Below are 24,517 nucleotides of genomic sequence, written 5' to 3'. Positions count from 1 at the left end.
CTCCCCAGGATGGCTGCCTGAAGCAAACATTTCCAACCATAAGCGCTATGAGCAGTGTTGGAATCTGCGTGGGGAAACCCCATTGGATTTCAAATCCAGCGCCTCAACCACTCAGCCATCGCAGCTGCTTATTTACCAGAATAATGTAACCACCTCAGTAATGTGCATATATTAACTTCATCAGGAACCAGGATTGTGCAGAGCACAGAGTGTGAGCTGAAATTTGTTCCTCAACTTATATTTTGTATCTCTGTCTCTGAATTCATTTATTAGGTCGGAGACTTTTTTTTTATTAAATATTTTTCCATTGAAATCTAATTCCGTCGGAAGAGAAAATGGGGAAAAAAACCTCTATTACTGTCGAATATTGTGTTCACCCCGTTTAAAGTGCAAGAGGCCGCGGATAAGATTCTAAATTAATTATCAATGCGATGGCCGGGAATCGAACTCGGGTCAACTGCTTGGAAGGCAGCTATGCTCACCACTATACCACCATCGCTCACGCTGCACATGGCCTTAATATTTGTGTTAGTTTTAATTACGGAGCTTCCTCAGTTGCTGATTTTATCAGGCACCAGGAAAGCCCAGAGCGCAGTTTGGACAGAATTCTATTGAATAGAGTGTATCAAAGCCTGTTGCTCCATTCGGGAGCATCAACAATTTATTAAGATCTCAAAGATAAGATTGATTTCTGGGGCGGAGGATAAAATAATGAGATTAGAAAATTGAATGAACAAAACAACAAGGAAATACATTCTGAGAAAGAGCCCTGCAATGTTTGCAAGAAAACGCAGAGCTTTCAACTGAAGAAGGACACTTCGTTTTTTTGGGAACTTCAACCAGATTTCTGCATAAAACGACCGCGACAGGACTCGAACCTGCAATCTTCTGATACCACCACTATCCGAAGTCAGACGCCTTATCCATTAGGCCACGCGGTCGACACATGAGTACACCGTCCGAATGTCAGTACCATGTGAATACCTACCGAGGTTATATTTATTCTCAGTTCTATTTTTGGATGTTTTACTGATTCCCAGATGCCACAAACTGAAGGGGAATCCCCAGTGTTTGTAACCGGTAGAAAACTGGAGATCATTTCCAATATTCTTGGCTGCCTGCCTGTGTGAAGTTTGCACGTTCCCCCCGTGTGTGTGTTTACTTCGGGTGTTCCGGTTTCCTCCCACCTCTAACGAAGCGCAGATTAGGCGGATTGGCCAGGCTAAATTCCCCCTTATTGTCAGGGGGATTAGTAGGGTAATTAGGTGGGGTTACAGAGAGGGATTCTCTGTTGGAGAGTTGGTGCAGAATGGTCGGTGCGGCCTCATTCCGCACTGTGGGGATCCTCTGCCTCCTACACATCCTGTCTTCAATCTTCAATGCCTGTCCCTGAATCCTTCTGCCAGCAGCTAATGCAGCAACTTCCCCCTGTGTACCTTGGTTCAATATGTTATTTTATTTTACACGTCTCTTACATCACCACTCAATCCCGTTAGCTGTAAAGAGTTAAAATCCGAATTATCCAGTCAAACCTTTGAGCTAAAATCCATCATCGACCGATCCAAAGCAGTAAATCTCATCTTCACCTTCGTCAGGACTCTCCCACACTTTCTAAAGTGTGATTACTGGGTCTGGGTACAATCCTAAAACAGCCGCAGATAATCAGAGCTTTATAAAGATTGAGCCGAACTTTCCAGTTTTTATACTCAGTATCTCCGGTTCTGAAGCCAAGCATCCAATCCGCCTTACTGACGACTCTCTTAAAATCGCCTCTCTCCTTTAAAGATCTCTCTGACCCTCAGCTCCCTCTGAGCCTGCACACTGCTCAGAACTGGACCATTCAGTTTCTATTCCTTTTCCCCATATCTCCTGTCCAAATGCAGCACTGTTCCTGAGTGTGGGATTAATAATATGTTTCTACTATAATATCAGTGAGAGCTGAGACTGCAGCTTCTGTTTCTCCAAGAGAATCTTTCTGGATAAAGCCGGAATTTCCAAGGATTTCTGTAACTGATATATTATCTGATAAATTATCACCGCCCTCACTCACTCTATCGGTGTCTATCCCTCCACCCCCACTCAGTAACTGTATAGGAAGGGGGAATATTGTTGGATAATGACTGACTGCAGACAATCTGTATCTTCTGTTGATCAAATAGAGATGGAGAGAGATTCTCACAGTCTCTTTGTGAGTGTGGATTAACCTTTTATATGCCCTCACAAACACAGTAATCCCCTTGCCTTTGTCAATTCCTAAGAAGTACTTGCACCTCTGAGACCCTGGTGGGCGGTGGAAGGGTGGGGTGAGGTTTGAAGGCGATGCCGCAGGATGCTGAGTGTGAGACCAGCCGATTTTAAAGCATGTGTGTAGGAAAGTGAAGAGTGAACTTGTCCGTTTGAAGATCACAGAAAAGCTGTGTCTGGAGCTGGGCCCGAGAGACAAGTTTTGGGTTGTCAGTAAATGAACTCCTGTAATGAAGACACAAAATCAGAAAGAGGAAATGCTGGAAATATTCAGCAGCTCCGAAAGCAGCTGTGGAGAGATATTCCTGTCGCCAGGATGTAACTCTCCAATTGGATACTTCACATTGCTCAGATCTGACACTCTCAACATCTTCCTGTAAGGAACAGGAAGGGCGGGAATTGGGTCTTTGTTGATTTGAGCAAACAGAGCAATGCAGCAATGAGAAGCTCCTCACCCCCCGGCGGCTTGGGGGAGGATGGGACTCAGATACAGGCCTCTGGCTGGGGTTCAAAAGTTGGGGGAAAAACGTATCGAGTTTGAAATGTAAATGCTACAAAGATGGAATTCAATTCGATTTGTGCACAGATTTTGAACCTTGGTGGATGTAGTCAGGATAACCCATCTGTTTAAGATGCTGTGTTCAGGTCGCAATCTTTTTTCGGGGCCTGGGCTCAAATCCCACTTCAGGCACTTGTTTTTCCTTCGCGAGGCACCATCCAAACCCGAGAAATCTCTCAGCACAAGGGCAGCAGATGCAGAGGAACAATGACCACCGGTTAGTTCTACTCCGAGACACACATCATCCTGACTTGGAAACATATCACCGTTCCCATGGCTGGCTCACAATCCCGGAACTCCCTCCCTAACAGCAGTCTATGTGTACATACACCACATGGACTGCAGTGTCTCCAGAATGAATTCATCGCCAATTACTCAAAGAAAATTAATTTGGACAATAAATGCTTCCCGGGCCAGTGACACACATACCCCGTATGAATAAAGTATTTTCTTTTTTAAATCACTTCGTGCGACAGAAGGAGCACAGCTGCCTTCAGAGGAGAAAACTGTGTGTGTGAATCACATCTCTAATTTTACACCAAATGTGTGTCTGAAAACAGTAAGTGGACCCAGCTCACGTTAAACCGTTCAATATTTAGTCGGATAGTTCACAGGTACCTTCCAATTCTGGCAGTATCTCCTTTTTCACAAATACCACCAGATCTGGAACATATTTCCAGCATTCCGCTGATCCCACCGCTAGTAGTGCCAGGCTCTGTGGCTTAGTTGGTTAAAGCGCCTGCCTAGTAAGCAGGCGATCCTGGGTTCAAATCCCAGCGGAGCCTTGGTTTTTTTTCCCAATGATGTTTGCAATTGCGCCAGTCACAAAATCCATTTTGCTTGTCAGTTTTGCCTTTCCCTTCACAGTGGATAATCTCCAACGTTGTTAAAATTTCGAGACTCCCCACAAATATCTCGACTATTTGTTGAGATGATCCAGGTATTTTCATCATCTTGCAGTAAAAAAAATCATCTAAATATACTCAATGTTCTACCAACACAGATTTCCATTATTTTCTCAGGGCATTCCGAACACAGTCAAATGGCCTGAGAAACACACAATCCCGACAGTGCTGAAGGAGACCATTCTGCCCTTCGAGCCTGTACCGACCGTCCACCGACCCTCCGACAGAGAATTGCACATAGGATCTATCCCCGCAGTGCCACACACCCACTCCGCGCATCTACTGATACAAATACCTTGGGGACGAAGGGACAATCTAACATGGCCAAATCCATTCAACCTGTTCATCTTTGGAATGTGGGAGGAAATCGAATCACCTTGTTTCCTGAGATCATTTGTCTGGGTGAATTCAACTTGAACAGAACGACAGAAATTTGGCACCATCCAGGACAGAGCATCCCGCTTCATTCGCTTCCCATGTATAAAAACTCACTCCCTCCACTACCGACACACAATGTGCACCATCTACACGATGCACTGCAGCAACTCAGTGAAGCTTCTTTGGCAGCACCTTCCAAACCCACGCCCATTGGGATCCAGAAGAACAAGCGCAGCAGAAACATCAGAATAACATTGAAAAAGTCAAGACTCCGCTGGGATTTGAACCCAGGATCTCCTACTTACTAGGGAGGCGCTTCAACCAACTAAGCCACAGAGCCTGCTGCCGTTGTGGGTGCGTTCAGCGGAATGCTGGAAATACGTTCCAGATCTGGTGGTATTTGTGAAAAAGGAGACACTGCCAGGTTGTAGGACACTGGTATTTATTTATTGATTGTAGTTATTTATAAGTTGTTGTTGCGTGTCTGCGTTCCTTAATCTTATTTATCTTCCAAAAGAAATGAAATATCTAATTGAAAAAGATGTTACAATTTCTCACCCAACCAGCGAACGTTGTGTCAAACTTTAAGAAAGGTTTGCGATTTATTCTCGAGTCAGTGGTTTCCCTGGGAGCCGGGTTAACAGAAACAGCATGGAGAGATGGCAGAGCAGGAAATGTCGGTGCCGAAGGTGAATCACATCAATGAAGCAGCAACTGGTTTGTTACTAACCTGATCCATAATCCGATTGTGGTGGGACTCAAACTCACAACCTTTAAGTGACTGAATTACCATCATTTGGAAGACCAACGCGACACAGAGACACAGGCTGAAATTTTACTTTACTTGTCCTTAGATGGATTTTTGACGATGTGGAAACTATTGATAAATTCAATAATCTCAGAGTTAAAAGGTTAAGGACTGTTAAGAAGGACTTCATTGATCGCAATTCACGTTGGGACATCTGATGTCTGTTAAAACAGTTGTGGAAATATAGACCTGTTCCTCCTCTATAAAGGAAATCTGTCCCTCACAGAATGATGCTCCCTTATCTCTCTTCCTCACTCCCCTGTACAGCTTGAAGTCTCATCTCGCAGGCCTGATAGTTGGGAGATACATTCTACTCTATCTGTCACGGGGCTGATCAGAACCTGTTCCCTGTTCCAGTTAAACACCTGCACAGAACACAACGCAAAGCTGGGAGCTGGAAATCTAACAAAAAAAAAACAAAAAATGCTGGAAATGCTCAGCAGGTGAGACAGCATCTCATTAACGGAGATTTGTGTAAAACCAGCTCCTGAAGCACAGCACAGCGGCACAGTTTAAAGTTTCCTTTCATCCACAATGGACGCTCCATTCTATGATTTTGAACAATTCAAATTGAGAATGTGCATTGTTATTCTAGTCGCCACAGCCTGAAAACCACTTCAGGCATTGATGTCACCCTTGGATTTTAAATTTGTAAATCCATTCTCTATCTTTTTAAAGCTACTGTTGAAACTGTATCCAACACACGCCCAGTTCTTTGTGAAAGACAAGGAGAATTGAAGATATATTTGGATAATTTTCCTTTGACTAAATTTGTACAGAAGCAGAAAGGCGGGAATCGCACTCTGCTCTTCATGAAACTCACCCGCTAAACATTGAAAGGTGGCAGTGTTTATTCAAGGGATAATTCTTGAACATAGAACACAGAACAGTACAGGTCCTTCGGCCCTCAATGTTGTGCCGAGTTATGTTCAAACCCAAGATCAAGCTCTCCCACTTCCCATCATTCTGGTGTGCTCCATGTGCCTATCCAATAACCGCTTGAAAGTTCCTAAAGGGTCCGACTCCACTATCACAGCAGCAGTGTATTCCAGACCCCAACCACTCTCTGAGTGAAGAATCTACCTCGGACATCCCTCCTATATCTCCTACCATGAACCTTATAGTTATGCTCCAAGGGCAAAACTTAGACTTGTGTATCTTTGCAACATTTACAGCTTGTGTCTGTCTGTGAGTAAATGACATTTCAGCGATCTCTTACTCATTCAAATGTTAACTAGTAACGAGAAGAGGAAGAAAGTTACTGCACCCTGGACGGAAATGTCAAATCATTTTGAAGGAGCCGTCGTGGAATTCTTTTTGCTGTTGCTAAAAGCGAAATAGCAGAGAATGGTTTCGATCCATCGACCTCTGGGTTATGGGCCCAGCACGCTCCCGCTGCGCCACTCTGCTACGTAGAGCTCAGTTGTGCATTTATTATTAATGGAGAATCGAAAATTTGGAACAGTATGCAATCTGGGCAATACAACTGAGCAAGTTGTATGGGAAACACTATGGGGACTGGACAGGATAATCCTACCGTGGGCAGGGCACTAAGTGAAGATGCGACATTGACTGAGTTGTCAGACGGAGCAGGGAATCGTTTCAGAAGATGCCAAGGAAAGTTGGAGTGCCAAATGTTTTATGATCACGGTACAAGTAGACGGTGAAATGCAGACCTCAGGTTGGATATTCATGAGTTCTGAGATGGGTGAAGAGACTGTGGCATCTCAGCGTAGTAAAGGTGCAATGGGGATTAGGAAGGGTAAAGGTGTACGCTTTATTTTATATCGTCTCTCCTTGATCTTCGGACCAAAATGTCTCACTTCACACTTCCTTACGTTAATTAAGTTGCATCTGTCACGTGTCTGTCCATTCCACCCGCCTGTCTACATCTTCTTGAAGATTATCAATATCCTTCTTATTAAAGTTCAGAATATTTTCAAGTTTTGCACCTTTGGCAAATTTTGAGATTGAAACCTGTCCACCCAGATATAGGTCAGTAGCCTCCTCCAGCATCTACGGACCTCCCTATCTCTGTAAAGCCTTCCACTCACTACAACCCTACTTATCTCTATAATTACCTCCAGCTCCTACACCCCTCCCTCTCCCTGTAACCTCCTCCAGCAATTACAACTATTTTCCCTCTCCTACCACCACCAGCCACTACAACCCTCCCTATCTCTGTAACCTTCTGCAATCACTAAAATGCTCTGAGATACCTGCTCACAGGGCGTGGGAGTAGGACGAGTCCATTCAGTCCCTCGAGCCTGCTCTGTTATTCGGGAAGGTGAAGGCGGCTTTGTTTCCAATCTCCACCTTCACCCCTTTACCCCGTCACCCTTAATAACCACTGTTAACAAGAAGATATCGATCCCGGGTTAACAATTCACTGATTCCCTTTTGGGTGAGGGCAAGATTCGAAAACTTAGAGTGGCCTCAAGTGTTACTCAGCTTCACTCCTGGGAGTTAAACTCTGTCCCTCTTTCTCTCTACCCATCCTCCCCCGAAACCAGGTCTCAGGGTTCCCCCAGCCTCCACCAGCAGAAATCATTCGGCTCTCTTTACCCCCACCATCACATCCTGAAAAATGTAATTAAACCCCAGAGAAAAAGGCCCTCATTTTTCTAATCACTCCTCGTAACTTCACTCCCAGCTCCAGACTTCAGTCTAGTGAACTTTACATTATGTCAATCACCCCAATGCCAATTTGTATGTGGCTCGGGTAATAATCCAGAGATTGTAACCCCTGAGGACCTGTTCTTTAATGTATTTCCTCGTTGCTGATGAACCCCAAACAGGTCCTTTTACCCGGTCTTCCACCGTTACTCAAAAAGGACTCTAAATAACCATGAGAAATCAGTGAACATTTCACGTTTAGAATCGATTTCACAGAGATAAGGTTGTTTATCACAGTATGGATCACAACAACTGGATCCCATCCCCACTCCTACTTCAATATCCTTTCAAGCCAATCAGAGATGTCCCTCACCATGGCACCGAGCAGGCAACATACTGTGTGGGACTCTCGATACAAAGGATGTTATCAATCCCCTAATTATAGAATCTCCTAGAACGGCTACTCGACTAGAAATGTGTTCATTGGAGTTTAGAAAAGTGAGAGGGGATCTCATGGAAACTGATAAAATTCTGACAGGATTAGACAAGGTAAATTCAGAAAGAATGTTCCCGATGATGGGGGGGCTCCAGAACTAGGCGTTCTCCAGAGAATGGTGAAGGTGTGGAATTCACTGCCACAGGAAGTAGTTGAGTCCAAAACCTGTGTTTGATTTCAGGAAGAAATGAATTATAGCAACAAGATTTTTAACACGATTCTAAACAGGAAATTTTCACTGATTTCTTAAAATTATATATGATCCTCGTTTCCTAGTTTTCCAAAACGATTCTCCCTCCCTATTTTCCTACCTGAAATCTCCTTTCTCAAGCTGTTATAACCAGGAATGTCTTACGCCCAGTAATGAGCAGCTTTAACAACGTGTTTGAATGAACACAATTTCATTTCATCAGAGCAGCATTTTGAAGTTCTCATTCATTCACTGTATTCTGGTGAAATATGATCTTTATCTTCTGTGAGTAATTACGTAAGAAACTTCCTCTGATCTGAGACCTCGTTTTGTACTTGTTGCCCTGATGCTGCTTTATTTCTCTTTCTTCTCTCGTCATGATCTTTCTCATGGAATTTCCAGCACACTCAGCCCAGTACACCCCGGCCCACAGCACAAATCCACTTCTTGAAAAGAGAAGCACCGAAAGTTACATTTCATTTTAGCGGCTGCCCCTCTAGACAAATTGTGACTATGAAACATTTCATACCACGTTCGCTGCGAGCAGGGTTCGAACCTGCGGGGGAAAACCCCATTGGATTTCGAGTCCAACGACTTAACCACTCGGCCATCGCAGCTACGGCTTCTGTTGAATTCAGTAACATTTCTACTAACTTTATCAGACACAGCAATGATGCAGAGAGCAGTGTGTGAACTGAATGTGTTCATCTTTTATTTTGTATCTTTCTCTCTGAATGAGAACTCAAATATTTGTTCAGAGACTTGTTTTTATGTTTCCAAAAAATGTACGTTAAAAGCAAATAGATTCCGAATTTTAGGGGAAAAATATAAAACATTTATTTTCATTTCATTACCATCAAATGTTGCGTTTGAACTTTATGTCCATTTGTTTCGAGACACAAGAGGATAAGTTTCTCAATAAATTCCCATTGCGACGCCGGGAATTGAACCCGTGCCAGCTGCTTGAAAGGCAGTTCTGCCCACCGCGATATCACCAACACTCGCTTGGTTTAAAGAGTCGTTATTTTCATTCGTTATAATTGCGGAACTAACTTAGTTGCTGATTTCACCAGACACGTGATGTGTCCATAACGCAGTTTGTAAACTGAACTTGGCTTGTCTGGACAGGTTCAGCTTCCTCTTTACCACTGTTTCTGACTGAGAAATCATTGATTAGTTTTGAGAACTTTTAGAAAAAATATGAACAAAGTTTCCACGGACAGCAATTTTAAACTAGATTTTCCGTCAGACACACATGGATGATGAGAATATTGATGTGAATTTTATTTGAGCAGACCCCCTCCCCTCCCCTCCAGTTCTCAGACAGACACTGACTGGTTCGAAGTTTGTTTTACTTTTTATAGAAAATAAATCCCTGTCTCACGACCTGCTTTTCTCCTGTTCTCAGACACATTCACTTTCTACAAGGGGGCACTAACTGGTTTGAAGAATCAGAGTCAGACTGCAGTCACCGCATTCTCTCTCCATCCCATTCTCTCAGTGCCACCTTACACCATATCCGACAGAGTGATTTGGAAAAGTTGGGTGAATCACCATAAGACCATAAGACGCAGGATCAGAATTATCCCACTCGGTCCATTGAGACTGCTCCGCCATTCAATCATGCTGATAGTTTTCTCATCCCCATTCTCCTTTTCTCATTAACCCTGATCTCTTTAGTAATCAAAAACTGATCTGTCTCTGTCTTAATGACACTCAGTGACCTGGCCTCCACAGCCTTCAGTGGCAAACAGTTCCACAGATGAACAACTCTCTGGCTGAAAAAATTCCTCCTCATCCCTGTTTGAAAGTATCGTCCCTTTAGCCTGAGGTTGTGCCCTCTCTGGTTCTGGTATCTCCTACTAGTGGAAACATCCTCTCCGTGTCTACTCTATCCAGGCCTCGCAGTATCCTGTACGTTTCAATAAGATCCCCCACTCCAACCCACCCCCCTCCCCATGCTTCTAAACTCCAACTAGTGCAGACACAGAGTCCTTAACCGTTCCTCATACGACAGTTTCTTTATTCCAGGGATCATTCTCGTGAGCCTCCTCTGCATCCTTTTCAATGCCAGCAGATCCTTCCTTAGATATGTGGCCAAAAACTTCAAACAAACTGCAGGTGCGGTCTGACCAGACCCTTATCCAGCCTCAGAAGTACATCCCCGCTCTTGTATTCGAGCCCTCTCGACATGAATGTTAACATTGCATTTGCCTTCCTAACTGCCGACTGAATCTGCTCGTTAACCTTAAGAGAATCTTGAACAAGGGCTCCCAAGTTCCTTTATGTTTTTGATTTGCTAAGCATGTTGGTTTTGGAGAATTTAGAGATTCTGAGAACCAATACTTTGTATATTGACCCTAAAGAAACACAATGATATTTGCAATCACTATAATAATTGGAGGGCGGTTGGGGGGAAGTGGGGGTGGGGGGGGTGGTGTGGGGTTCGGTGGTGGGCAGACATGATTGGGTCTTGCCACGGAATCTGACCAACAGCACCTGGATGCAGCATCTGTGGCTCACTGTCCAATTGCCACAGAATCTGGTTAACAGGTGTGACCCTACATCACATATACTTCAGCAGTTCAAAAAGGCAGCTCACCCCCACCTTCCCAAGGGTAATTAGGGATGGGTAATAAATGCTGACCCAGACAGAGACACCCACATTCCATGAATGAATTGAAAGACAATCTGCGGGGAGCAGCCCTCAGAGTGTTTAACAGTTACTGAGGTGAAAAACTCTTACTAACCCCCTGGAATCCGGAGCAAAGGCCGGGAGAAGGACAATTTCCGTCCTCGGACCTTCCATTTGGTGAAAGTTTTGTCCTGTGAATGTGTAGATGTGAATATTGTGGAAGAGAGAGTGTATGAAAGGAGCGGGCGGGTCAGACTAATCCAACTGTGTTTGTCTGTCTGTTCTGATCATGAGATCTCCGAGTCTCTCTTGTATAAAATGAAACGATTTTTCAATCAAAGAACACACCCAATTCCCCTGCTGAGTCCCAAAGTTAGGTTTCAAGATAACGGTTTCTATAAATACAAGATTTCAGTCGGAAAGTCTGTCAGCGATCGCGTGCCTCCACATCTTACCTCAAATCCTCAATATCTGTCCCTGAATCCAGCCACGAGCAATTAAGGCAAAACAAAATATAAAACAATGAAGCATATTTTTATTAAATAGGGTGGCAAAGCGGCACAGTGGTTAGCACTGGTGCCCGTGTTTGATTCGGGCCTTGGGTGTATGGAGTTTGCCCGTTCTCCTTGTGCCTACATGTGTTTCCTCTGGGTGCTCCAGTTTCCTCCCACATTCCAATCGCATGCTGGTTAGGTGCATTGGCCATGTTAAATTGTCCCTCAGTGTCCCAGGATGTATAGGTTCTGGGGATTAGCCAGGTAAAATTGTACCAAAGATGTTCTTTCAGAAAGTTGTAGACTCGATGGGCCAAATGGCTTCCTTTTCCAATGCAGAGATTCTATGCAGAAACATCGCCTCCACTTATGAAGCCAAGGATCCAATCCGCTTTCCGAACGACATGTTCAAAATGTCATCTCACACTCAAAGATCTCTCTGAACCTCAGGCCCCTCTGAGCTTGCACACTGTTTAGAACTGGACCATTTTTTTTTCTTGCCTCTCCCCATCTCTTCTGTCAAAATGCAGCATTGTTTCTGAGTGTGGGATTAATAATGTGTCTCTGCTACAATATGAGTCGGAGTACTGTGAATATGTCAAAATTCACAGATGACACTAAGATGGATGGAAGAGCAAAGTGTGCAGAGGATGCTGAAAGTCTGCAAAGAGATATAGATAATCTAAGTGAGTGGGCAAGGGTCTGGCAGATTGAGTACGATGTTGGTAAATCTGATATCATCCATTTTGGTAGGAATAACAGCAAAATGGACTATTATTTAAATAGGAAAACATTGCAGCATGCTGCTCTGCAAAGGGACCTGGGTATCCTTGTGCAGGAATCTCAAGGAGTTGGTTTGCAGGTGCTGTGGGGTAACGTGTACTTGAGAAAGGATATACTTGCACTGGAGGGAGTGCAGAGGAGACTCACTAGGTTGATTCCATAGATGAGAGTGTTGGCGTATGAGGAGAAACTGAATAGACTGGAGGTATGCTCATTGGAGTTCAGAAGAATGAGGGGGAATCTTATCGAACCATATAAAATAATGAAGGGAATAGATAAGATAGAAGGAGGGAAGTTGTTTCCATTGGCGGGTGAAACTAGAACTGGGCGGGTGGGGCCGGTGGAGGAGCGGGGAGGTGGTGCAGGGTAGCCTCAAAATAAGGGGAAGCGGATTTAGGACTGAGCTGAGGAGGAACTTTTCGACACAAAGGGTTGTGAATCTGAGGAATTCTGTATCCAGTGAAGCAGTTGAGGCTACCTCACTAAATGTTTTTAAGGCAAGAATAGATAAATTTTTGAACAAAAACGGAATTAAGGGTGAGCGGGTGGGTAAATGGAACTGAGACCACAAAAAGATCAGCCATGATGGTTTTGAAGGGGGAGCCTATTCCTGCTCCTAGTTCTTATGTTCTTATGAGAGCTGAGACTGCAGCTTCTGCTTCTCCAAGAGAATCTCTCTGGATAAAGCCGGAATTTACAAGGATTTCTGTCACTGAGGCATTGTCTGGCCGTCTGTGTCTCACTGCTCCAACTCATTCTATCCCTCCATCCCCACTCATCAACTCTATATGAAGGTGGGATCTTGTTGTTTAGTGACTGAGTGCACACAATCTGTCTCTACATCTGATCAAATAGAATTCAGTTTGTGAACAATATCACCATTTGAACCAGCTCTGGGTTAACCCAGGCACAGCTCTGATTGGCTGCAGCCCCCTGAATCTGGGGAACAGACACTGTGAGCATCGCCGGCCTCAGAGGCTTTCACAGTTACTGAGCTGGGAAACTCCAACTAATCCCCGAGAATCCACAGCACAGAGCGAGAGGAGAGGAAAACCTGTCCTGGGAGCTGTCAATCTGAGACACAGTTTGACCTGTCAATGTGCAGATGTGAAGCTGCTCCTTCCATTCCCAATCTGCTATAACCAGGAGTTCCTAACGCCCAATAATGACCAGCTTGCAGCAATGTGTTTGAATGAACACGATGTCATATCATCCAAGCAGCATTTTGAAATGATCATTCAGTGTATTCTGATGAAATTTATTTCTCATGTTCTGTGTGCCATTCCATAAGAATCTTTCTCTGAAATGAGACCTTGCGCTCCTGATGCTGTTGTTTTTCAATCTGCTCACATTATGATTTCCCTCATGGAACAGCACTGAATCATTCGGCTTATCTTGTCCATGTCAGCCCGAGGGCACCCAGGTGTCCTCTTCAAGCTCACCTTCCTGCACTCGGCCCGGAGCCATGGAGTTGAAAGCATGATGGTGATCCACATACTTGGCACCAAAAAGCCCAGTAGGAGTCCCGGCTCTGGCGCTGCCGGAAGCAAACACTTTCAATGATAATCGCTGCGAGCAGGACTCGAACCTCCGCGGGGAAACCCCATTGGATTTCTAATCCAACGCCTTAACCACTCGGCCATCGCAGCTCCACGGGTTGTTCAACTAATATAATCACCTCAGTAGCGTTCATACTAACTTCATCAGGCACCGTTATTGTACAGAGCTCAGTGTGTGAGCTGAAATTTGTTCCTTTACTTTTGTATCTTTGTATCTGACGGAGAACTCACTTACCAGGTCAGAGACTTGTTTTTGTATCTCAGTAATTTTTCATTACAAACAAATTAGTTCCGAATAAAAAGAAAAAGACAAATCTCTATTTTATTTCATTATCGTAAACTGTTGCGCTCGCCCTGGTTTTGTCCACTCGGTTGAAAACACAGGAGGGAGTGGATAAAGTTGTAAATAAATTATCAATGCGATGACCGGGAATATGAACCTGGGTCAACTGTTTGGAAGGCAGCTATACTCACCACTATACCACCATCGCTCACAACGCTTAAGCAGCTCTTATTTTAAGAACAAAGAACAAAAACAGCCCCGGAAACAGGCCCTTCGGCCCAACGAGCCCGCGCCGCCATTTTAATACGAGCAGTCCACCTCTCTTCCCATGACCCTTATCTATTGTTTTTACGGCCATCCACATTGAGGGAAACTAACTTAGGGAGAATTTATTACTGCCAATCAGCCTAACAGCACATCTTTGGGGTGTGGGAGGAAACCGGAGCACCCGGAGAAAACCCACTCAAGGACGGGGAGAATGTGCAAACTCCCACAGACACTGGCCCAAATCCATGTGTCTGCACAGCAATCAGTGATAGTCACTGAGCTGTCGTCTTGCCCAGTATCTGGTCCAGTTTAGGCACACACTAACGACATGAAGCACTAGGCCAATCCCGAACATCCAAGAGCAGCCCCAGTACGACCCATCGCGTGTATGCCCCTCGTTGGACACGAGGCGGACCGACTTAAAACTGTGAATGAAAAGAGAAAAAACATTATTATCATCCCATATCCTTTTCCATTACCAGGGTCGTCCCAATGCTAATGAACCTTATTTAAAACAATTTCCTATATCCTCCCATCTCCAACCCACTCATGTGCCTGTCTCAGTTACTCTGAAACAACTCCAGCGCGCCTGCCTCTGTTTTTTGTTCACTCCGTTTAAAGTCCAAGAGGCCGCGATCAGGTTCTAAATAAATTATCAATGCAATAGCCGGGAATCGGACCCGAGTCAACAGTTTGGAAGGCAGGTAAACTCACCACAATACCACCATCGCCCGCTCTGAGGAAGTAATCGTTATTTGCATTAGTTTTAATTACGGAACTTCCGTCGGTCCTGCACCGACAACAATCCCACCCAGCCTGTATCCTCATAACCCCACATATTTACCGTGCTAATCCCCCTGACACTGAGGGACTATTTAGCATGGCCAATCCCGCTAATACGGCGCTAATTTTCATGGCTGAGCTGCCGATTCTGGAAAGACAAAATCTGCCATTCGGGCCGCAAATGAAGCTGGAGTCTGCTTTGGATCTTCTGAAACCACGTGTTTACCTGGTGGCAAACTCCTGTCCAAAACGGGGGTCCTGATTCGAATCGACCGTCAGCTCCAGTTTCTCATGGGATTAGAAATATGGGAGAGTGGAATTGTTCTGGAACATTCACCCCTCAAACCTGTGTGTCCAAACTTCATCTTGGTTCCGTGATCCTCAAAACACTGAGCGAATCATCAGTTCACCGGTAATAAGGAGACAGAACAAATACACCACCGACGAGGATGGGATTCGAACCCACGCGTGCAGAGCACAATGGATTAGCAGTCCACCGCCTTAACCACTCGGCCACCTCGTCATACAGCGCCTGTTCCCCAAACCACCTCTTGTGTTTTAACATCCGTAACAAAGAACACATTTCTCCCGCAGGATAACGCTGCCTTTCTGCTTTCTCTTGATTCGTTGTTACTTTTCCATTTGATGTAAATCCAGAGAAAGTAAAGAGAGAGACAGTTCACCTCTCTGCTCCCGGTTTGGTTTTGAATTCACCGAACATGACCCTGATGTAAAACAGAGCAAGTGTTGTGAGTTTGTGGAGCAACAGGAGAGAGTCTGACCTCCCAGTAGAGGGCTGTGTGTCCGAATCACGGAGCTTTTCTGTGTCGCTCTTTGGATTTTGGTTGTTTGCGATTGTTCCTGAAATGACAAATTCCAAATCTGGGATAGAAATGAAATTTTAGGGATGACCCGATTCTCATGCTTAGTTATTTTTAATAAACTTCTCTATTTGAACAATGTGTGAGGGATATGATTTGTCCAGTGTCGGTACAGTTCGAGCAAGGTTCACAGTCCCAGTTGTTTCTGGGAGCCATCAATGGGGAGAGCTGACTGGCTGTGATTGAACCAAAGGATTCACACCTCAGGAGAGGAGCAAGACTGAGAATGCGGAGCCTTCATGATCAATCTCAACTGAACCGGGAATTGATCCCGCGCTGTTGGCTGAATAAACTGTCCAGTCAATGGAGACAAATGCTCTGGGCTACTCATTAATGAAAACTAAGAACATCGCTGTTTCTATTTGATGGAGTGAGTAGGTGATAGGAGAAGACGGTTTCTATCCATCGACCTCTGGGTTATGGGCCCAGCACGCTTCCGCTGCGCCACTCTGCTCCCAGAGTCTACCCCTCCCTGCTTATTACTGCTGCCCGCGAGCCAGGAATCTATTCACTGTCTCTTTTTGTTACAAACAAAACCCTGGGAAGCTCACCCTGGCTGGATAATAACACTTAACATCACCCCGAATGTAACAGACAGAGAAAAAACACACAGAAAAGCAGTAAAAAACTATTAGGAGACACTCACAATGAGAGACAGAAAATATTCGAGCAAACCGGCAAGACACTGAGATGGAGAAACTGATTAAGAATGAAAAGGGACTTTCTGTTACACAAAGATAGGCCCTGTTTTGAAATGTATGTTGTGTTGTGTAACTGTGCTCTCTGCTGTGTAACTGTTCTCTCTGTTTGGAACTGTGACTCTCCTGTTGACAGATCTTCACTGTGGTTCTGACAAATTCTTCCCTGTTGTGTAAATGTGTTCCCGGTTTGTAAATATCATCCGTCTTGAGCAGAAGTTTTTTTTTCTTTTGTGTGAAATGTTCTCTGTTGTTCTGTGAAGATGTTTTCTGTGGGAAAAAATCGACGGAAATTTCAAGGCCGCCATTTCTGAGGCTTGCTTTCAATTCCAGCGTTGTTTGGGCCGAATGGCCTCCTCCTGTTTCTGTTTTCTATCCATGTGCCTATGTGTTAAATCAGTGAATTTGAATTTCACCAGCTGCCGTGGTGGGATTTACTCCGTGTTCCCAAAGATTAGCGCGGGCCTCTGGATTACCAGCCCAGGGACATCACCTTTCATCCCTGTAAACAAAAACAGTTCATTCAGCTCAGCATTAAACCTCTTCCTGAGGAGATTAGAATTCCTGCCACAGAATTTCAATTAGCCGATTGATGCAAAGCATTTTGTCCTCGTTTGGAACATTAACAATTTATCCAGATCAAACATACATTGTGGAACAGTTCTGACCGAAAAAAAAAATGAGATAAGTGAGAATTAAATGAACAAAGTTACAAGGAAAGTAATTCTGAGAAAGCTGTTTGGAAGAAATAGTGGATTTCAGTTAACGGGCGAGGGAATTGGACTTTTAATTCCAAATATCTTCATTGATGTCAAATTTCTCCATCTGCCATTGTGGTAGTGGTGGTGTGTGTGTGTGTGTGTGTGTGTGTGTGTGAGAGAGAGAGAGAGAGAGAGAGAGAGAGACTCTCACATGATCAATCTGTTTGATCATGAATTAGTCCTTTATGTTCCCTCATAAACACTGTGATACCTTGTCTTTGTGAATTCCTCAGATACACTTGTACCACTGAGACTCTGGTGTGGGGGTGGAGGGTGGGGTGAGGTTTGAAGGCAATGCCGCAGGGTGCTCAGTGTGAAAACAGACGGTTTTAAAGCCGGGAAGTGAAAAGTGAACTTGTCTGTGTGAAGATCACAGAAAAGCTCTGTCTGGTGCTGCGTCCGAGAGACAAGATTTGGGTTGTCGGTAAATGAACTCCTGCAATGAAAGCACAAAATCAGAAAGAGGAAATGCTGGAAATATTCAGCAGCTCCGAAAGCAGCTGTGGAGAAATATCCCTATCGCCAGGATGTAACCCTTCAATTGCAGAGTTCACATTGCTCAGATCTCTCAATCTTAGCACCTTCGGGCAAGGAACAGGTAGAGCGGGAATTGGGTCTGTGTTGACTTGAGCAAACAGAGCAATGCACAAACCCAGTAAACAGGAGATCCCGATTTCAAATCGCAGCGAGAACTTTGAGGCCTTTCAAGTGATCAGTGCAATTGTACAAGTCACAATATCCCATCCTTGCTAATCAGTATTGGCTTTCCCTTTACAGTGGATGATCTACAGAGATAAAATATATTTCGAGACTCCCCACAAATATCTCTACTATTTACACGATCCGGGTATTTTCACCATTTGCAGAAAAAAAATCTGCAATAAATCTAATGCTGTAAATGCATAAATACAGCTTTCCATTTTTTTCCTCAGGGAATTTCTAACACAGTCGAATGGCCTTAGAGTCACACAATCCCAACAGTGCTGAAGGAAACCATTCTGCCCATCGAGTTTATACCGACTCTCCAACAGAGAATCGCACACTGGACCTATCCCCGCGGTGCCACACATCCACCCCGGTAATCTCCCTATACAAACACCTTGGGGAACCAAGGGGCAATCCAGCATGGCCAATCCACCCAACTTGCTCATCTTTGGACTGTGGGAGTAAACCAGATCACTTGGTTTCCTGCGTTAATTTGCCTGGATCAATATAGATTGAACAGAACTGCAGAAGGTTAGCACCATCCAGGACAAAGCATCCCACTTCATTCGCTTCCCACGCATAGAAAATCACTTCCTCCACACAATGACAGCAGTGTGCACCATCTACACGATGCAGCAACTCAGCAAGGCTACTTTTCCAGCACCTTCCAAACCCATGACTACGACAGCCTGGAAGGACAAGCGCAGCAGACACATCAGAATAACACCCCTACATTGCAGAGCACTGATATTTATTTATTGATTTATAAATTGCTGTTGTTGTGTGTGTGTTCTTAAACCTTTTTTTATCTTCCAAAAGGAGTGAAATCTCGAATTGAAAATGATGTTACTATTTCTAACCCAAACAGTCAATGTTGTATTAAACCGGGGTTTGTGATTTATTCTCGAGTCAGTGGTTTCCCTGGGAGCCGGGTTAACAGAAACAGCATGGAGAGATGGCAGAGCAGGAAATGTCGGTGCCGAAGGTGAATCACATCAATGAGGCAGCAAACTGTTTACTACGAATCTGATCCAAAATCCGACTCTGGTGGGATTCGAACCCACAACCTTTGAATGGCTAATTTAATTATTTAGAAGTCTAACGCGCTTTCCGTTGCGCCACAGAGCCACGTGCTGGGAGTTTACTTTCCTTGTCCATATATGGATTTTTGACAATGTCGAAACTATTCGTAAGTTGAACAATCTCATAGTTTAAACATCAAGAACAGTTAAGAATATGGTGTAACAGACATAACTAGGGCGTAGAGAAAGATCAACTTAATGCGAGATAATCCATTCAAGGTAAGTCTGTGAATTCAGATGTTCAAGATCCAGCCACAGAGGGAGGTGCCGATGCCTAGGCCACAGAGTTTGGAGAGGACTTTTGTGGGAATAATAGTGTTGAAGGCTGAGCTGTAGTCAATAAATAGGGGTCTGACTTAGGTGTCCTTGTTATCTAGGTGTTCCAGGATTCAAGGGCCAGGGAAATGGTGTCTGCTGTGGACCTTTTGTGGCAGTTGGTACTGACATGTTAGACAGCAAGTCATTGTCTTGTGAGATGGTCAAAGGTTGTGGGTCCGAATCTCATCTGAGTCCGCTTTTGGGATAAAATGTGAAGAAATTAGGAACTGGTGTGTCAATCTTCTCAGAGAAATAAAACTGCCGCCTGGAACTTCAGAGAGGGCCCTCAGTGTAAAAGGACGACATTCGGCCCATCAAGCCTGTACTGACAACAATCCCATCCAGGCTGTATCCCCGTGACCCCACATGTTTACCATGCTAATCCCCCTGACACTAAGGGGCTATGTAGCATGGCCAATCCCGTTAATACAGCACTAATTTTCATGGCTGACCTGCCGATTCTGGAAAGATAAAATCTTGCCCCTGGCGTCTGCTTTGGAGATTCCGAAACCACATTTTTGCAGGGTGGTGAACTCCTGTCCAAAGCTGGTAACCTGACTTGATTCGGGTTTCTCCGAGGATGAGAATTCTGGGAATGTGGAATTGCTCTGTAACATTCACCCCTCAAGCCTGTGTGTCCAAACTTCATCTCGGTTCTGCGAACCTTAAAACACGCCATCAGTTTAAGGGTCAGAGTAAATACATCACCGACGAGGATGGGATTTGAACCCACGCGTGCAGAGCACAATGGATTAGCAGTCCATCGCCTTAACCACTCGGCCACCTTGTCATGGAATAATTTGGCACCAAACTTTGACAAAGGGTCATCTGGACTCGAAATGTCAGCCCTTTTCTCTCCTTGCGGATGCTGCCAGACCCGCTGAGATTTTCCAGCGTTTTCTCTTTTGACTTCTCACCAAACCAGCTCTTGTGTTTTAACACCCGTAACAAACAACATGTTTCTCCCGCAGGATAATGTTGTGTTGCTGTTTACTCCTTAATCTCGGTTCGCTGTTACTCTTCCATTCCATGTCTAACCACAGAAAGTAAAGAGGGAGACAGTTCCATTCCCTGGGCCCTGTCTGGTTTTGAATTGGCCGAACGTAACCCGGATGTAAAAAGCAGGAAGCAGTGTGAGCCTGTGGCGCAACGGTAGCGCGTCTGACTCCAGATCAGAAGGTTGCGTGTTCAAATCACGTCAGGCTCATGAAACTTTTCTGGGTCGGATTTTGTATCTGGGTAAAGTTAATTGTCCCCGAAATGACAGATTTCAAAACGATGGTAGAAATAATATTTTAGGGATGCTTCCGGTTCGCATGCTCAGATTATTATTGCACAGTTTTATATCTGAAACAATATGTCAGAATTGTGAGGTGTTCATTTCTTGCAAAGTTAAAGCAAGGCCCACACTCTCAGATGTTTCTGTGGGTCATCAAAAGAGAGAGAGCTGACTGGTGGTGATTTAACAGGATATTTCACACCTCAGGAGAGGAGCAAGGCTAAAAACAATCTCAACCGATACAGGAATTAATCCCGAGCTTTTGGCTGAATAAACTACCCAGCCAACTGAGCTGAACACTTATTTGATAAAAGGGGAACTCTCCGAAAGTTCATGCTGCCAAATAAACGTGCTGGGCTTTAACCTGTTTTAGTGAGATTACTTACTGTGAACCTGGGATAAATGTGCTGTGTTCCCCGTTAATGAAAATCAAGATGATGAAACAAATTTACTGTCGAGAAAACTCAGACTTGCCTTTGGGCAGCAGCCGAATGTTACTATTTGATGTTAGTGAGAGCTCCCCAAGCAGCTGCGATGGCCGAGTAGTTAAGGTGTTGGACTTGAAATCCAATAGGGCTTCCCCGCGCAGGTTCGAGCCCTGCTTGTAGGGAGTCTGGTATGTACTGTTTAGAAGTTGCAATTTGTTTACTGGGGGAACCACTAAACAAAAATTGTAACTGTTAGTTTTGGGGTAGCGCAGTGGTTATTACTGCTGCTTCACAGCTCCAGGGACCTGGGCTCGATTCCCGGCTTGGGTCACTGTCTGTGTGGAGTTTGCACATTCTCCTCGTGTCTGCGTGAGTTTCCTCCCACAGTCCAAAGTTGTGCGGGTTCGGTTGATTGGCTGTGCTAAAAATTGTCCTGAGATGAGTAGGTTAGAGGGATTAGTGGGTAAAATATGTAGGGATATGGGGGTAGGGCCTGGGTGGGATTGTGGTCGGTGCAGACTCGATGGACCGAATGGCCTCTTTCTGTACTATAGGATTATCTATGAGAACATGATAACAGATGATGGTTTTGATCCATCGACCTCTGGGTTATGGGTCCAGCTTCTGCTGCGCCACTCTGCCCCCAAGGTTACCACTTCCTGCCTATCCCTGTTGCGCGGGAGAGAAGAAACTATTCATTGTATTTTTATTTCAAACAAAACCCACGTGTTGGGAGGCGCACCCTGGATGGACAGTAACACTTAACATCAGCTCGAATGTAACAGGCAGAGAAAAACACACAGAAAAGCAGTAAGAGATGATCAGGACACACACAGAGCGATAGAAGGGTAGCACCATCCAGGACAAAGCATCCCACTTCATTCACGTCCCACGCATAATAATTCACTCCCTCCACTCCCGACACACAATGACAGCAGTGTGCACCATCTACACGATGCAGCAACTCAGCAAGGCTACTTTTCCAGCACCTTCCAAACCCATGACTACGACAGCCTGGAAGGACAAGAGCAGCAGACACATCAGAATAACACCCCTACATTGCAGGGCACTGATATTTATTTATTGATTTATAAATTGCTGTTGCATGTTCTTTAACCTTTTTTGTCTTCCAAAAGAAGTGAAATATCGAATTGAGAAAGATGTTACTATTTCTAACCCAAACAGTGAACGTTGTATCAAACTTTAAGAAAGCCCCCGGGCTTGGCCATTTATTCTCGAGTCAGTGGTTTCCCTGGGAGCCGGGTTAACAAAAACAGCATGGAGAGATGGCAGAGCAGGAAATGTCGGTGCCGAAGCTGAATCACATCAATGAAGCAGCAAACTGCTTCGAATCTGATCAAAAATCCGACTCTGGTGGGACTCGAACCCACAACCTTTGAATGGCTAATTTGCCAGTATTTAGAAGTCTAACGCGCTTTCCATTGCGCCACAGAGCCATGCGCAAAGAAATTACTTGTCCATATATGGATTTTTGACAATGTGGAAACTATTGGTAAGTTCAACAATCTCAAAGTTTAAACATCAACAGCTGTTAAGAAGAACTTCATTGATTGCAACTTGTGTTGGAACATCTTATTTCTGTTGAGAGAGCTTGGAAATATACACCTTTATACAGGAAATGTGTCCATCACAGAATGACCCTCCCTCTCTTCCTCATTCTCCTGTGTAGCTTGGAGTCAAATCTCAAAGGTTTGATAAGCCGGGAGACACATTCTACTCCATTTGTCACAGGGCTGATCAGAACCTGTTCCCTGTAAAACATTTGCACAGAACACAACACAAAGCTGGAAGCTGCAAACCTGAAACACAAACAGAAAATGCTGGAAATGCTCAGCAGGTGAGGCAACATTTTTGAAGAATGGAGATTTGTGTAAAACCAGCTCCTGAAGCACAGCACAGCTGCACAGTTTAAAGTTTCCTTTCATTCACAATGGATGCTCCATTCCATGATTTTGAATAATTCAGATTGATAATCTGCATTGTTATTCTAGTCGCCACCGATTCAGTGAATTGAACCGATATTGAACCGATTCAGTGCCTATTGTACACATCTTTGGAAACTAAAGGAACATTTAACATGGCCAATCCATCTAACCTTCACATCTTTGAACCATGGGAACAAACCAAAGCAACTAGAGGAATCTCTGGGGGAGAATGTGCAAAATCTGCAGTCAGCAAAAGGCCAGGACCAAACCCTGGTCTCTGGGGTGATGAGGAGGGAGAGTGGGATTAGATGGCGTGCAGCTTCAATAATGTAGTGCAAACCTGATGGGCCGAATGGACTGTTACTGCATTGTAACGATTCTGTGGTTTGGGAATCGAAAGCATGATCCCATTGAATGGAGCAGCAGGCTTGAGGGGCCATGTAGTTCACTTCTGATCCGATTTATTGTGCTGCTGCGTCCAGGAAGCTGCTAATTTATTTCTAATCATTAAATGAGAGCTCACTCCAAATACCCTTAATACATCAACCCTGTGCTCAGTGACAAACACTGACTCGTGGTTAATTAATGTCTCAATTTTAATATTCACATACATGATTCCAAATCCCTCCATGTCCTCAGCTCTTCCTGCCTTTCGTCATCTCCAGCCAAACAATTCTCTGAGATATCTGAGCTCTGATTCTGCCTTCGTGAGCATCTCTGATTTGGTTCACTTCAGCAGCGATTATAGTTCTTTCAGCTCTCTGGGTCTCAGCTCTGGAATTCCCTCTCTAAACTCCCCTGATTCCAGTTTACTTTCCTCTCGTTCATTTTTGTCGCCTGTCCGCTTAATTTAATTCCTAATTCCTAATTCCGGGGGGTCCACATTTTGCATTCTGTGACTTTCGGCAGTCCTTTGTCCGCATTAACTGCCACCAGCGAATTATAATTGTACAACTATAATTATCTGTGCGGTTCCACTTTAAGGATTCTTTCCGTCTCCCGCGGCTTGATTTCTCATTGGTTTCAGCTCCGGATCGAATTGAATGACGCAATGACGTTGGGCTGGGAGTGACGCTGCGCGAGTCGCGCAGTCGCGGCGCATTCCGTATGGTCAGTGCATTCCGATTGGCTAAAGAAGATGTCAATCACATAGAGGGCGTGTGTAGCAACGCGGTCTGCGATTGGTTACAATTGGCAGCATCATTTTCAATGGTCTCGCCCTTCAGACTATGGAGCTCTCGAATTGGATCGAGTAGCTGTCACTCAACGAGCGCAGCGCGGCCATTGGATAACGTTGATGCGGCGATTCCCGATTGGTTTCCCAGCTGCCGGTCACAGGCCGTGGGCGGGGATTTCCCCTGGGCCAATCAGACACCGCGCGGAGCGGCAGCGAATGTCCCGCCAGTGGCGTCAGTCCCC

The 24,517-nt window shown here is 44.7% G+C and overlaps 13 non-coding genes across 13 annotated transcripts; 3 read left to right on the top strand and 10 right to left on the bottom strand.

Moving 5' to 3' along the window:
- Positions 1–427: 427 nt before the first annotated feature.
- On the bottom strand, positions 428–499 carry trnag-ucc (transfer RNA glycine (anticodon UCC)). The gene has a single exon. It is a non-coding gene; the product is annotated as a tRNA-Gly (tRNA).
- A 358-nt stretch (positions 500–857) lies between these two features.
- trnar-ucg (transfer RNA arginine (anticodon UCG)) lies at positions 858–941 on the bottom strand. Its single transcript is given in 2 exon segments — positions 858–893; positions 905–941. It is a non-coding gene; the product is annotated as a tRNA-Arg (tRNA).
- Positions 942–3,514: 2,573 nt separating this feature from the next.
- Positions 3,515–3,588, top strand: trnat-agu (transfer RNA threonine (anticodon AGU)). The gene has a single exon. It is a non-coding gene; the product is annotated as a tRNA-Thr (tRNA).
- Positions 3,589–4,352: 764 nt separating this feature from the next.
- Positions 4,353–4,426, bottom strand: trnat-agu (transfer RNA threonine (anticodon AGU)). The gene has a single exon. It is a non-coding gene; the product is annotated as a tRNA-Thr (tRNA).
- Positions 4,427–6,232: 1,806 nt separating this feature from the next.
- On the bottom strand, positions 6,233–6,304 carry trnam-cau (transfer RNA methionine (anticodon CAU)). The gene has a single exon. It is a non-coding gene; the product is annotated as a tRNA-Met (tRNA).
- Positions 6,305–8,731: 2,427 nt separating this feature from the next.
- trnas-cga (transfer RNA serine (anticodon CGA)) lies at positions 8,732–8,813 on the bottom strand. The gene has a single exon. It is a non-coding gene; the product is annotated as a tRNA-Ser (tRNA).
- Positions 8,814–13,675: 4,862 nt separating this feature from the next.
- Positions 13,676–13,757, bottom strand: trnas-aga (transfer RNA serine (anticodon AGA)). The gene has a single exon. It is a non-coding gene; the product is annotated as a tRNA-Ser (tRNA).
- Positions 13,758–15,441: 1,684 nt separating this feature from the next.
- On the bottom strand, positions 15,442–15,523 carry trnas-gcu (transfer RNA serine (anticodon GCU)). The gene has a single exon. It is a non-coding gene; the product is annotated as a tRNA-Ser (tRNA).
- A 3,561-nt stretch (positions 15,524–19,084) lies between these two features.
- trnar-ucu (transfer RNA arginine (anticodon UCU)) lies at positions 19,085–19,173 on the bottom strand. The gene is given in 2 exon segments: positions 19,085–19,120; positions 19,137–19,173. It is a non-coding gene; the product is annotated as a tRNA-Arg (tRNA).
- Positions 19,174–20,153: 980 nt separating this feature from the next.
- trnas-gcu (transfer RNA serine (anticodon GCU)) lies at positions 20,154–20,235 on the bottom strand. The gene has a single exon. It is a non-coding gene; the product is annotated as a tRNA-Ser (tRNA).
- Positions 20,236–20,580: 345 nt separating this feature from the next.
- Positions 20,581–20,652, top strand: trnaw-cca (transfer RNA tryptophan (anticodon CCA)). The gene has a single exon. It is a non-coding gene; the product is annotated as a tRNA-Trp (tRNA).
- Positions 20,653–21,252: 600 nt separating this feature from the next.
- trnas-uga (transfer RNA serine (anticodon UGA)) lies at positions 21,253–21,334 on the top strand. Its single transcript has one exon. It is a non-coding gene; the product is annotated as a tRNA-Ser (tRNA).
- A 1,184-nt stretch (positions 21,335–22,518) lies between these two features.
- trnar-ucu (transfer RNA arginine (anticodon UCU)) lies at positions 22,519–22,609 on the bottom strand. Its single transcript is given in 2 exon segments — positions 22,519–22,554; positions 22,573–22,609. It is a non-coding gene; the product is annotated as a tRNA-Arg (tRNA).
- Positions 22,610–24,517: the final 1,908 nt, after the last annotated feature.

The sequence above is a fragment of the Carcharhinus amblyrhynchos genome, unplaced genomic scaffold, assembly GCF_965287045.1.
Source record: "Carcharhinus amblyrhynchos unplaced genomic scaffold, sCarAmb.v2.hapA scaffold_42, whole genome shotgun sequence".
In the NCBI taxonomy this organism is placed as follows: Eukaryota; Metazoa; Chordata; class Chondrichthyes; order Carcharhiniformes; family Carcharhinidae; genus Carcharhinus; species Carcharhinus amblyrhynchos.
This window is presented reverse-complemented; position numbering and strand designations above follow the sequence as displayed.